Here is a 1,570-nt window from a genome sequence, read left to right as displayed (position 1 = left end):
TATATTTAGAATACACCTCTTTATCTATTTATCAATTCATGGACATTTGTGTTGTTTGTAAGATGGCAGTTACAAAATGTAATGCTATAAAAGTAGATGTACAAGGCTCCTGCCTCTGTCCGCTTCTGGCCAGGGCCCACTCTCTGTCCTGCCCTGTGGGCTCTCAGTGAAGTTCACCTTGGGCAGACGCATGGGCCAAGGGTGTGTCAGCCCCACATGGTGTGCAGGGAGGGGCAGGAGCAATGCAGCTCAGAAGGCCTCTTCTTTGGAATGTCCCTCACAAATAGAGTCTTAGCCCCACAATTTATTCAGAAGACAGCCTTTGAAAAAGTAGGGCAATTTCATCAAGTTGCAGAGATCAATCAGTTGCCTAAGGAGGACTCCTCAGCAAAACTCTCTTCAGTTTAAAAGAGGAAAGCTTATCTAATACATGGAATGAAATGTTCTTTACAGATAACCTCTGGTTGGAAAGACAGGAATGTAAGCCATGCTGTTGAAATGCCTTTCAGAAATTCAAAACGAAGTTATCTCTTTTCTGATGATGATGATGATGATAGACAAATAAATACATGATCACCTATAGAATCAAGGTAGTTACAATTATTCTACAGAAATTTGCAGCCCAAATATCACCACCAGATGAGAAAGCTTCACAGAACATTACAGAAACTACTCATGCTTCTAAAAGCATAGAAATGGTGCATACATGAGTGGTTCTATTCAAATATAGATGAAACACTTTTTGAAGATGATAATGATTGCTGTGTATGTCTAAAGTAATTTTTTCCTAATGTTAAAATGGGAAAGTAAAAAAGTGAACAGTGTGGAAAAATTCAAACATCTTATGGAAAACCCACAATGATTTTCTGCATCTTTTGAGGAACAGAGATCAGCATTGAAACTGAAATGATAGAAAATATGGCTCCCACAACAAAAGGAAGTGGCAGTTGTTTCATATTTCAAAGTTCTCCCACATGTAATTCCCTTGACATTGGTTATGGGAAATAAAGTTACAGTCCCATTGGGTGTTATACATGGTGGTCTACTCACAGGACACAGATGCCATGGATACTCTTAATACTCCTTGTATTAAAAATGTCTTTGGATATATCTGACCTTGGGATTCATACCATCCTTGACTACGAAGTTCTTAGTAATGAACATGATGTAGCCATGCCCAACTTTTGGACAGAAACAGTGAATTTCTTGAGTTCTTATAAACCCACCATGGTTATGTTACACCCCCCTCTCCAGTCATTGATTAAAGACACTGGTCCTTTGCAAGGCAAGCCACCTTGAAGAAGTAACATTTCTGGCTCTGACACTGAATTATTGGGTGGTTTCCCAGTAGAATGCCTTATTCAAGTGACTAGATTATCAAAATTTCTCATGTTTAAAAAGGAACATACAAGGAAATTACAGAAAATGGACACAGAGGCAGAAAAACTGAAATCTATTCCATGTCCATTGGCATTGAAGTTCAGCAGAGAAATGCAACACTTGTTTAGAGTTTGAACACCTGAACAAGGGCCTAGACAAAGTTTTGCATAAAGTTCAATGGTACTGTTAG

General features: G+C 38.7%; 1 pseudogene; it reads left to right on the top strand.

Annotated features, from left to right (window-relative positions):
* Positions 1 to 216: 216 nt before the first annotated feature.
* Positions 217 to 1,570, top strand: LOC100721156 (protein lin-9 homolog; annotated as a pseudogene).

Source organism: Cavia porcellus, unplaced genomic scaffold (genome assembly GCF_034190915.1).
Source record: "Cavia porcellus strain 051 isolate PalLab524CR breed Dunkin Hartley unplaced genomic scaffold, mCavPor4.1 scaffold_1, whole genome shotgun sequence".
NCBI classification, from domain to species: domain Eukaryota; kingdom Metazoa; phylum Chordata; class Mammalia; order Rodentia; family Caviidae; genus Cavia; species Cavia porcellus.
The sequence above is the reverse complement of the archived record's forward strand: the minus strand, read 5'-3'. Positions and strand labels throughout refer to the sequence as shown.